We start from the raw sequence: 12,199 nt of genomic DNA on the forward strand, positions 1-12,199 counted from the left end.
CATCCCGAAAACTCGGACGGCCGATATTTTCATCCGAGTCAGAAGTGGGAATAACGGCTAAGCGAGTATTTCATCTCCTCTGTTTTCGAGAGCTTATTAAACCTTGCTAGCGCCTCCTGCAGCGCCTCGCCTAGTTAAGTAGTTAGTCTGGAAACTCGAGATTGCTAGCGAGGGAGAAAGCGAGGAAGAAAGATAAAAAAAAAGGAACATTTTTTTTTTTACACAAAAACGAAATTGAGCGTAAAAAAAAAAGAGAATTCCCAGACGAAAGTTACGCGCGCGGGTCGCCGTTAAATTTATATCTCGACGTGCGTGCGGAGCGTTGTGAAAAATGCTAATTTGGTACCTTTTTACCCGTCTTTTTCCCCCATCGCAATAATTATCGCACTTACAACGTTTGCGGTTTCTCGTCTCGTCCCGTCTCTTTCGCTTGGAACGAAAATTGGTGGAATTATTTTCATCAGAAACGTCGAGTGATGTTTCGATCTCGTTTTTTATTAGGTGGACACGCACTTGCAGAATCTCATCGTTTCCTCCAACATCGATGAAAAATCTCGTTATTCCCTCGTACCGTACAACATCGATGAATTCTTTCAAACGATTCGCAATTACGGTGAAACTTCTCAACTGCGGAAATTCCAGTAGCTGTAAAATAGTGGCAATAACGCCTTGCGCGGTGTGAAATTTTTCTCAACGTCTTGAGAAGTTAATAGAAATTTTTGCCCCGATAAAACTCAACCTTTGAATCGAGCTTGAGGAGAGAAGCTCTCCGAAGCTGCGCTTCGAGTCGTCGGATGAAAGAAGGGGTTCGGAACTGACGGGGAAATGTTTTCTTTGCTGGTTCGCCTGCAAAAAGCTCTCGCTATACTCGGAACGACGTTGTCGTCCCGTCCTTGTTTTTCCTCCGCGTACGATCATTATCCGTTTCTCTTACAATCGTACACGTCCTTGAAGATTCCCGTAAGGAGCTTTTCGGGCGGCGCTTTACTCCTTTGAATACGATCGCTCATTGTTCATCGACCTGCGACTCAGGAGATTACCTTATAATTGTGTTTCGTCTGGGGAGTCTTAAGGGCCTCGAGGAGTTCTAGAATTAACCATCTTCGGAATGAGTTTTGTTAGGTCCGCCCGAAAACTCGAGTTTGAGCCGAGAAAACGGCTGCTAGGCAACGTTTCAAAACTTTCTTCCCATCATTTTTTAATTTATCCACTTTTGGTACACTTCGAAGGTTAGTCCGAGAATAAATTCCTCGACCGTGACTCGTCGATATTATACGCGAAATAATTCAGTTTCACTTGGTTCGAGGAAATCGGTCGCTGCTTCTACAAGGCACGAGTAATTAATTTCTTACAGTTCAGCGTGAAATAATTTCATAAAATCTATGAAACGTTTTTCTCATTCATGAAGATACCTACACTGTGCAACAAATCGAATATTTTTTTATTCCACTGGGCTTACGGTATGTAATTATGGGTCTTCGCTTCAAAGCCAATTGAGGTTTATAACTAATATTATCACATCACGTCAGATAAGTGATATAGAATTTTATTTTTCGATAAAAAACTTATATTTTTTTGAACAATTTGTCTTGATTTTCAATAAAAATTTTGAACTAAGCTTCGTAACACTTTTCAAGTAACGGGGACAGGCTTCGTTTTCATTTTTAGGAGTAAATCTACCACAAATATAAAATAAATAAGAAGAATTAACACAAACACGTAGCATTCTGTCGATTTATGAGTAATCTGAATGTTTGCATCACTTTTGTATACATCGTGCAGAGATATATTTTTGTGTCTGCCCTCAAACAAGTGTGGCCGGAAGTAAAGAGAGTAAAATTTTACTCTTCTATGTTTTGAGCACGTTTTGAGAGCTGATACGTAAATTTGAATTTGTTTTTTTGTTTTTTTTTGCTTTTGTTTACTAGGTATACCTAATGCGAACAACTATTCGAGATATTGTTTAATTTTTATAACGTCGCACAGTGTTATTTACTACAAATCTGTCGACGTGGTAATACAGTCCATTTCTTTGGACTGGATAACAATTTTCAAATCAATGAAAACTAATTACAAATTGTTCGGAAGCATAATCGAATAGTAAAGTTCACCCGCGGTTTAAGAAATATTTATTGACGCAGAGTGTCGGCGAGAAGAGGGAAACGTCCCGTTATTCCACTGTAACGTTTCCCCCGGGAATAGCATTTTGTCAATGTAAAACCGCTATCTCAATTTAGATAATCCACTTCACCCGCTCCCACAGAGGGTGAGGAAAAAATGGTGGAAAGAGAAGTGAGAAAAAAAAATGGATATCCGTAAGTAACGCTCGACCTCGTCGTCCTATCTGCTTTCTTTCGCCCCTTCTCATCCCTTCTCGAGCCACGTCATACGTCGAGAGAAATATGGAAATTCGGTGTCTGAAAGACGTTGCGAAGTGTGCTCAGCTGCGACGATATCGAGAGATCATTCCGCTTGATAACGCCTCGTTTCGAACGAAAGTCATTCCGCAGCGCGGAGAGATTTCGAAGCAGGTAGGCAGGCACAAGGAATCGAGAAAGCGAGTGATGATCGATTGAGCGCCGAAGGAGAAGAATTCCGCGTCGAATTTCCGCGCCCGGATTTATCGAAAATTGCTTAGAATAACACGAGCAAAAAAGAAAGAAAGAAAGAAAGAGCGGAATCGTTTGACGGCAACTTTTGTAAATCAGAGTCCAGCACGCGTGAAATTTTCAGCGTATATTCTCGATCCGTTGTCGCACGCGGAGCGTACGGAGAAATGTGATCCCGATAGAAACGCGTTTCAAAGTTTCGCGGATATAAATTTCCATGGCGTTCGGAAGGTATTTCGCATTTTGGCCTGCCGCTTCGTCAATTTTACGAATCGGTGACTCCGATGTAGTTTGAAACGTTGTCGCCGCGAGGGCGAGGCTTTCAGGGTTTTCGAGGCGGGGACCCGGAGTCGGAAATTTGAAAATTTCAAGGCTCTCTGGTCCCTTTGAAAGGCTGTTTTTCGGCCGGCTAAAACCCCGTCTACTACCGCGCCGCAATTGCGGCCCGAGAGACGGAAGCACGCGGCTTCGAGAGGCGAGAAATCGCGGATCCGACGCGTCCTCGAAGTTTGCGGGGAGCGAGGATATCGAACGCGCGATAACAATTCCCTCCAATTTCTGTTTATTGTTACGAGGCGAACCTGCGGCATTCGGAATTTCGTATCCAGAGCCAGGCAGGCGGAAGTAATATTACGAAAGCTTTGCTCGCTCGTGCGGCGGTCCGATTCCTGCACGTACGAGCTGCGACACACACATTTGGCCACGGCTTCGCAAACTCTGTTACACTGCAAACCGAACACCGTCCTACGTTACCAATTACGCTCTAATTAGATTAGTTTTCCAGGTTTAAACGGTGCAGCGGCAGGTATCTTATACCACCGATGGAGGTTGAGCTAAAAGTAATCGACCGCGAATCGATTGAATCGGTAGAGATTAACCTCGTAATCGATTATTACGCGTTTTTTTTTTTTAACGGCACGTTCCAAACAAAAATTACGTAAATTTCAGGTAAAAATATTCGTTCATCTTTAGTAACTAGTGAGTGAGACAATGATAATAACCGATACTCTGATCGCACAAATTGATATCGTATTGCGTCGTTCTTGGGAGTAAAAGACAGAAGGCGATTGTGAGGAAAAATAATCGATTCGATCGCAAATCCATTACATTTTATTCTCGGTCATTCTTCGCGGCATTCACGGCACGGGATAAAGATTCCCTGCCATGAATTCAAAGAAGTGAGAACGAGATTCAAACACGGAAGAAAATACCATAAGCTTGCGTTTCCTTTCAGGCTTCTTTCCCTCTTATCGGAAATTGAAAAGTATTATTCCTCGGGGTTGAAAAACGAACGGCCACACCGCACGAGCGATGTAAGAATCCGAATAAAAACTATGTGCTAATATCGCTTATTCTCACATGAAAAATTATGTTATGCTCGCGCTTTTGCCGAGCAGTCTCATTTCGCCTTTTGGAGGAGAAAAACGCGCCGGATTGTTATGAGGAGAAAATAAGTTTCCATCGTCCGGCGATCGGTTCGTGAGCTCCGTAAAACTTATCTTTCGCTTTTTGTTTTTCACTACCTATTCGACGAAAGTATTTTACTTTTTTAGATCAAACAGGACAGGTTGGAGCTTCTGCAATCGATGATTTTCTTTTAAACGATAAAAATTCAAATTGAAAGCCACACTGACAGAATTGTCACAAGTTGTAAACTCCTGGATAAAAGTTGATGTTTTTTTCTCCACGCCGTTGGAAGCTCTGGTTCAAAAGAGCCAAAGACACGCTCGAAGGGAATCCGAAAAAAGGCGGGAAAAACTGACTTGTGTGCGGTTGGCGGGTGAGCGTTGTCTGCTTGTAACCCTGAAGCTTTCAGACAGTCCGGAGGGTTGATTTTATTCCGTAGCCACCATTCCGTGGAATAAGCGTCGCAGCCTGGCTGGGTCGGTGAATCAAGATAAAGTCTGTAAGGTGGGGACGAGATGCGATATACGCGTATAATACCGAGAGTTGCGTGTGTGTGCGTGACGCATTCGTATTGCGCTAAAATGTCGTAAAATCGCTGGTAGAGGTCGGGAAAGTTTTCGCGTAATTTTAGCTGGCCGAGAGTCTTGGGTGTATCGTGACCAGAGAGTGAAAATAGAAAGAGTCTAATCTCCTGAATTTTCACTAGTCGTTTCTTAAATTAGCGGGAGAAGAGCAGAAGGTGTACATATATATATATATATATATATATGTATATATAAGGTACAGAGCCGCAGGCACTTTTCCACGAATGAATAATTCAATCTCATTAACAGATATGAAACACTCTTACGAGTTTAATCCGTCCGTCTCGAGCCGCAACGTTTCGCCCGCACTCCGCGACTCGGCAAATTCCTTGAGCCTCGTTGGCCGCGTTTCGCTGGGTATAATAAAGTCGCGATTTATTCGAATTTATTCTCACGATTCCGCTTTCATTCCTCTCTTTCTCCCTCTCTCTCTCTCTCTATCTCTCTATCTTAGAAGGGAGGAAGACAGGAGAGCCGGTAATTAGGGATGGTGTGACGAAGAAATAAGCTTAAGTCGAAAAGAAAAGAAGAAAAAAAAGGCAAGCAGCTTCATACTGGCCATGAGCCAGACCTCGAACTTTCCATTCTCGCACCGCAGGTTCCAAGTTCATAGAGAAAAAAAAAGAAGAATAATATTCAATTCGAATTTCGAACTTGAAATTCAGTTTCGTGGTAAACGATTTTAAAGCCCTCGGATATCATATTACAAAAAAATATGACGATTTTTTGTATTCCGAACCGTTACAAATTTTTCAAGTCTAGCCTTGGATTCGTTATCGGTGACCCAAGAAACCTCCGCCTACTAATTCTACTAGATTTTTTTCCGCCATACCGGATCGCCATTTTGGATTTCGCAATCTGACTTCAGATTCGTGATCAGTCACCCAACAAACCGACGAGTACCAATTTTCATCAAAATCCAAATGTTTTTACTTTGTCCAGATGATTGAATACGCGAAATTTAAATGTCACAAATCTGATCTTATATTCGTGATTAGCGACCCAAAAATCGGCACGGTATCAATTTTTTTTCAAATCCATTCATCCATTCTTAAGATGATCAGTTCTAAGTTTGAAAAAGCCTCGTCGATTTACACCAAAATCATTGAAATCTTGTAACTCATTCTCGAGATATCGTCGGACAAAAAAATTAATCACGTTCGTACGTATACGTAGAGACACACATACGTCCGTCTAAGAATGATCGGAGGTGATTCTCTGAACTTCAAAACGCGGAAATCTCGTGAAAGCTTTCTTTTTTCTCTGAAAACAGAGCAACGGGAAGTTAAAAGTAAAAATCCAGAGAAACGGAAAAATAAGCGTATCGAGAGAAATTCCCACCCCCATGACCCGAGTCAAAGAAATGTGCGGAAGACGATTCAGGCCGATCGATCCAGTTCTGTAACGTAACGGATTGTGCATTCTAGAAAAAAAGCCGGCCAACGAAGCCGGAATAAAATTCTCCCCCGCAAGCCGCCGCTGCGGAGCTTGAGAGACACTTTCTTCGGTGAGTTTTATAAGATCCCGTTTTAGGACTAGGACTGAAACGTTATTGAAGCGTACCGGCGGGATGAGAAACAGACGTCGCATCGCTGCGCCGGACTAAGAGGGTTGTAAATTTGAATTCATCGAAGGGGATCAGGTCGTACGGAGTATTGGAGAAAAGGAAAGGCGACGGAGGAAATAAGAGATAGGAAGAGAAAAAGGAGAGGATATAACAGAAGAGAAAAGTAACGGCCCGTTGCTTCGCGTCCGAAGAAATTTAACTGTTGTTCAATTGTCTCGTCGGTGAAAACGAGAAAAGCTCACGTGAACGCGGAACGAGATACGCTTCGGCCTTGATTAAGAGAAAAGAAAGCGAGGCATAAAATCCCGCAAGCGCAAAGCACGATCTAGCTTGATGAAAATATGATTTCTCCGTCACCGAGCCGCCGGGTTCTCGGCCGATCCAAATTGGCTCGAATCAGAGCGCAGAAGGCGAACAGACGTTGCTGGAATCTTTGACCAGCCTAGCTGCAAGCTTTTCAAAATCGGATATCAATTAGGAACGCGAATTCAATTATCTGCGCCGAACCAGCCCAGCAGGGAACAAATTATTGCTTCTGGATTAATTTATTCCGAGAACTTGCGTTGTTATTATATAATACGCTGTGTAATACGTGCGCAAGTATTATTATTAGACATATACAGCCTTGCGATTTCCACCGAGTAGGTATAACGCGCTCTATGAATTTAATCACTGAAACCCGAAACCATTCGCGCCCCCTGAATTCATCGTATAACGGTGAAGGTATTAGTTACATTATGAATAATTCCGCATTAGTGTTACGATCGTGGTAGGAATAAATTATAACCGAAACCTCTGACATCCGGCGAATTCAAATCCCGGATATTTTATTTATGACAATTTTGACAATCCAGTTATCGTCCTCGCAAAGAACGCCATCCGCTCATCCACTCGCAAGCCGTACCACAAAAAGTGTGTCGAAAGCATCCGTTCGCTTTTTGAAAATAGCGGTGAAACTATCGCGGTGTAAAAAATTTTTTTATACCGTCTGTAAAGGTAAATTTGAAATAATATATTCCTAGCTTAAAGAAAAATTATGTACATACTTTAGTAGACGATAAGGAGTTTCGAAAAACAATAATTTACGATTTTCCACCCTGGCAGCCCCTAAAAAGTTTGTTTACGCATTTATTTATTTTCGCATTTTTTTTTTTTTGAATTTGAATGAATTTGTAAAGAAATACATTATAGCACTTCATTTATCATTTCTTTCGAAGAGGTTTTTACCGATTCAATTAAATCATTTCATGCAACGTGGTGCCAAGGAAATTAAATCACACGTTATTAAATGACATTGTACGAAAGAATTTTTCATGAAATCACTGAAATTCTACTAAATTCAAGAAAAATCATTTACTCTTGCGTAAAAGTGTAAATGAAGCAATTTCTGGACAACTTCTTTCTCGAGCCAAGTAAAACTGTATTATTTCACCGAATCCAAAAAAAAACACGTGGTAAAAGATTTTTTTTCATCATCATTTCATCGTATAACAGTATCATTCGCGTCATCTGTGGTTTCAATTAAATCCAATTCAATCGACCTCGACATGATTATCATTTTACGAACAGTTACCTTCAATCGTCTGCTTAATTTCGACAAAATTACGGGGCAAACCGATGAATAACAATAATAATAACGAATGCAGCACAGTCCGACAAGTCGGGTTTGTCTACGTACCATAAAATTCTAGGGCAAGGCCCTTCTCAATTAAGGAAAGAGGTTGGCCTGCGGACATTGAGGAAAACGGAGGTCGGGAATGTCCAGAGACAGATTAGCCAGAGTCAACGATAACGTAGTTAGGCTACTGTTACAAAGGCGGAGGTCGAGATGAGGTCAGGGATGAAAGCGGACACATGTGCGAAACGAACCGCGCTAATTCCCTTGACGAAGGTTGGCCAGGTAGGCCGATTTCGCTCGCCTCGTCGCAGCTACGCGGACTCTTTCTCTTCGGTGGAAATTGGTTCGAGCAGGTTGGACCGAAGGAAGAATCTCGGTTCCCTCCGACAACGGAAAGTAAGAAGTGAAAACGGAAAAAAAAAACAACCGAAGAAGAAGAACAGAAAGCAATCCCAGTTCTTTCGTGACTCGATTAGAAGAGCAAAGCCGATTACATTAAACATTCATTTTTCCGCAAGGGAAGCCAATACTCAATTTTATTGACAGAACAACGTCTTGCTCTTTCTACCAGGGAAAAGAAATTGATGAATCGTAAAGAACATATTACGGAGAGCTAATGTCTGTCGATTCACGGCACGAAGAGTGGCCGTCAGAAATGACAGATGAATTGTATCGAGATGGAAAAGTCATAAGGAGCTTTTACTCGGGGAAAATTGGTGGATAAACTTTTTTTCCGATGTCTTAGGATTCCGATTGCGAGACGAAGAAAGGCCGGGAGTTTCTTGTATTCCCTTCGGACTCGTCGTGTTTGCTTTACGATGAAAGTACACGATGGGTATTGTATACGTGTACAAAGCTGACAAAGACTCCGGGCAAACAGTAGGGAAAAATTCTGGCCACTTCTGATGCCGGCTGTCAACCGCAGCCGAGGTGAAAGAGGAGGGGTGGGAGAAAGGGGATTTTTTTTTTCTCTTTTTACAAAGAGGCAAGCCAAACGACCGCATAAAGGTATTTGCATATTCACGAGTTTCACAAAGAAATCACTCACGCGTGCATTAAAAAAGTCTCGGGGCGAATTCGAGTATTCTCCATGGACTTTGAATTCTCTGGCTTCGATTGTCCTCTTAACTTCCAGCAAAGCGATAGCAAGTATGTAGTAACTCTAACGTTTTATTTTTTATTTGCCAGTTAAACGGTAACTTTTCAAAATTCAACGAACCCAGTTATATTCGATGGAAGTGAATCAAATTTTAAGCGAGCTATATATGATAGAAGAAAGTCTTTTGGTTCGGTTAAGCGCTCTCTCTTTCTCTCTGTCTAGCACGTGAGCAGAAGGGGCTACTTTTGTTTGATTTAGATTTGAATTCGATTGTCGGTCTCTGGGGCAATGCGAATGAAAAATATATGAATATTGAGTCAGACGTTTGGGCGTAAAAGTTGAAAGATATTCACGAGAGAGAGAAGAATTTGGCAGAAGTGAAATTCAAGGTGCGAATTGAGGTGAAATACAGAAATCCTCGACAAATGGAATTTCAACGTTTTTCTTACAGTTTATAGGATTGATGAAATTAGCGGATAACAAGTGGTGAAAATATTTTCAGAATATCACAGAAATTTTCGTAGTAACTTACCGAAGGACGGGGGAAAGAAATTCGGGGTTAAGTGTAAAGGAGGAAAGTTCTAGGATGAATTTCAAAATTCCTTGCAAGAATTTTCCCCGTCACAGTCTTGGCGGAAACGAATTTAGAACAAAGGTTGGTTCAGCATCCCGAGTCCTGCCGTAAAAGGCGGGTTCAAAATCCACCCGTCAAAGCTAGGGTTAAGTGGTTGTTTCAATCGATTCGATAGGTTTGTCTAAGGGTACTCCGGGGGGGAATACATTCCGCCTAGGAAGGCGGGCTGAGTGGTTGGCCGTGTGCCGAGAAAAGGGAGAACGTGATTCCCATTCCGTGCCTCTCGTTTCCAAAGAACCGTTGCATCCTGCACGCGGAACGGAAAGGATCTCAAAGTTATAAAGGACGCGGGGCGAACGGCTTTCATCGATATTCTTTCCCTTCGCATTTCACGCATCGCGCCTCCCGAGGAATCGAACAATTTTTCTCTAATCCGTTGAAAAAATGACGGTAAGACGTTATTATTTGAAACATAATTTGTGGCAATGATAATTTCGTTTGGTACTTATCAGACAGGACGTATGTTACGCAGCGATTATCGGTGAGAAACTTTCAGGGGTTCGAATAGAAACACTCGAGTGGGTTGATTAATCGAGTTTTAAAAAATGATCGATTATCTTTGGCCATTCTCAAAACTCGACGAGCAATTGCATTTGGAAAATGAATTCCTTCGCTCGGGTTTTCACCTTTCATTTGGCGTACGGTGGCAAGGCTTTATGGAATTACGCGCAGAGAATGGTGGAAATGCGATTTAGCCGAGCTGCAGCGTGCACGGCTCGTCATATCGGGGTTACGAGATTTTCACCTGCATTCACCGTAGCTCGGACGTTTCTGCAGGACCGTAAAGAGGCGTCGAGCGTGATAAAAGGCAGTCCAGTGTTTATGGACCCGACTCTTACAGCGACTCCTTTAGCTTTACCGGCACCTCGTACACACGGTTTGATGCCGATTTCAACCATCATCGCATCCGAAACATTACGAATCCAAAATAGTCGCCAACGACCGGACCGAGGCTCCATTTTTCTCCGAGCGTTTGTTTTCGACCACCTTTTCACCTTATCACCTTTTCACCATTTTTCCGACGCGTCGACGTCTCCGTCTACCTTTCTTCTTTGGAGGACAAATCGATCCGTGTCGAAAGTAAAATTGGGATGGAAACAGATATCGAAGGATCGATTTTACCGGGGTTAAGAAAAGGAGGATTGGTAGGCATCGAGATCGTTCAGCGTACGCAATCAAATTACCCTTACGTCAAGGGTTGGATTACTTATACCTTACCAAGCAACCTTTGAGGGTCAAGAGGGAGTCGTAAAAGCAAATTAATTATTGGTTCGATTCTCTTCGGGGAGATTCGTGAGCCGAAAATCAATCCTTTGTTGTTTTTTTTTTTTTAATTTTATTATCAGATAGTCGCGCGTTGATTATTATTCATCGGACTAATGCAACGAAAGTAAGTGCTTACAAATTATAAACAGAACCTCGAATACCTATTTTTCACTTCAAATTACCTTGACATATTAAAGTACTTAATATAATTAATTCGTTCGGTGTTACTCTGCGATGATAAATATTTTTATTCAAAAGGCTATGTTCATTCAAATCTCGCTGAGGTACTTTCTTTATCACGTTTCTATCGACGTTGTAAATCGACTATTTGAGAACAATAAGAAATCGTTCCAATAAACTTACGAAAAACAGTATGCCAAAAGAGAGAGAGAGAGAGAGAGAAAAAATGAGCGATTGTGAAGAGAAATCACCACCTTAAAATCGATTTGAAATTAAGAATCAATGTACGAGCTCTCGTTCTTAATATGGGTATTTTTCTTCTCGTACCAGGTATTACTAATATCATCCTGGCTTAAAAATATAGATAAATCTTACAACGAATGCGCGACAAGTATTATTTGAAAAGTACCAGGGGGAACAAAGAGAGATGAGAAATAGTACAGAAGTTCGTCGAATTCGCATGATTATGTAACTCCGAGGCTAATACATCATGCAGCCCTCGAGGGCTCTTCGAGGCTGACGCGGACCGCGTTTCAACCCTCGCGGGCGAAGGGTCGAATCTCAAATGTTCGAGGGTTAACTTCGTTCCTACGGACAAAGTGGCATCGTTAACTATCAGGCACACGTCAGGGGGCGCTGATCACGGGCAGTTTATTTTTCTTTTTTTTTTTTCTTTTTCCACCCCCTTCCGCCCCCGTTCCATTCTTCGTTCTCTCTGCACGTGAACAGCGTTCTCTGTCTATCCGCTCTCTTTCTCTCTGTCCGCAGCCGTAAATGTCAGGGACTTAAACGCGGGTCGAGGCTGCTCGGAAGAAATAAGAGACTTGTTGTAGGTGGGTACAAATTGAAATACATAAATTCATTTAAAACAAGTATATACGTGCAAACACACACACGCACACACGCGCACACACACACACAGTTTATCGCTTGATTTAAGACAGTAATTATACTCTAACCGAAATAAAATGAAAACCGCGTGGCCCTTCCAATGCGGGTAATTTACAGGGGCAAATAGTACCTCCTGCTAATTCTTGCAAACAACCCCCTGCTCGGTAATCTTTGCGTTTGAGTATACTTTTTTCTTACCGCCAAGATCCTCGTCGAGTTTGTCAGAAAACCCTTTACGCGTGTAAGCGTAAATGATCCGTTTAAATTGCTTGTATTTTTGTTGAAAGTATTTTTCTTCTTTCACTTTTTTTTTTTCAGTCCTAATATCCGCCCAAAGTTACACA

The 12,199-nt window shown here is 42.0% G+C and overlaps 1 protein-coding gene across 1 annotated transcript in view; it reads right to left on the reverse strand.

Annotated features, from left to right (window-relative positions):
* The window catches only part of Glurb (metabotropic glutamate receptor B), an 82,594-nt gene that overhangs the window by 37,909 nt on the left and 32,486 nt on the right, over nt 1-12,199 (reverse strand). The gene's annotated exons all lie outside the window — the stretch shown is intronic.

Source organism: Neodiprion pinetum, chromosome 2 (assembly GCF_021155775.2).
Source record: "Neodiprion pinetum isolate iyNeoPine1 chromosome 2, iyNeoPine1.2, whole genome shotgun sequence".
Taxonomy (NCBI): domain Eukaryota; kingdom Metazoa; phylum Arthropoda; class Insecta; order Hymenoptera; family Diprionidae; genus Neodiprion; species Neodiprion pinetum.